This window comes from Octopus bimaculoides, chromosome 8, assembly GCF_001194135.2.
Source record: "Octopus bimaculoides isolate UCB-OBI-ISO-001 chromosome 8, ASM119413v2, whole genome shotgun sequence".
Classification (NCBI taxonomy): Eukaryota; Metazoa; Mollusca; class Cephalopoda; order Octopoda; family Octopodidae; genus Octopus; species Octopus bimaculoides.
Genome location: NC_068988.1, coordinates 95,605,706 through 95,606,466, shown reverse-complemented (window position 1 = coordinate 95,606,466; position 761 = coordinate 95,605,706).

Below are 761 nucleotides of genomic sequence, written 5' to 3'. Positions count from 1 at the left end.
TATATATATATATATATATATATATATATACATATCAATGTATATGCATGCGCACGCGCATACATATATGGAGGAGGAGGAGGAGGAGGAAAAGAGGAGCGAGAAAGGAAGAGAGTGTGAAAGCGGTAAGTTTTGAAAATATTTTAAACTCCAATATTATATTTATCCGTTCAGTCGCTGGCTTCATTCACTGAAATTTTGCATTCTACATTTTCCTTTCGTTTTCACAGCCACCCCCTTTTCACCGTCGTCGTCACCGTCTTCACATTACGCTCGGCAACACCAGTACCACTTCAGAGCATCGACACTTTCGCCCTGATTTCACTGAGAGAGAGAGAAAGAAGGAGAGAGGAAAGAGTGGTGTCTTGTGTAAGCTGTGTCTGACGTCAATGTTGATTAGCTAAAGCAGTCAAATGATTAGAGAGAAATTTATTTACCATCAGGCTGTGATCGGTCAATCCGTTGAAAAACAAGATTTCGACGACAACCAATTCTTATTGTCGCCCAGGTAGTTCACAATAGTCTTTCGCTCTCTCACTCTCTTTCTCTCTCTCACTCTCTTTCTCTCTCTTTTTCTTTATCATCTTCGTTTTCTCTTTCTCTCTGCTGAATGCATCATAAAATGTTGTCCACTTGGCCGCCAGCCGCTTTACTTTGGCTCGAAAAATGACCAGCAATGCGTAGCGTGCGTGCCGTGGCGAGACTCTGAAATCATTCCACCTCCACTTTTGACCAATGCCACTTAACACGACATCCATACA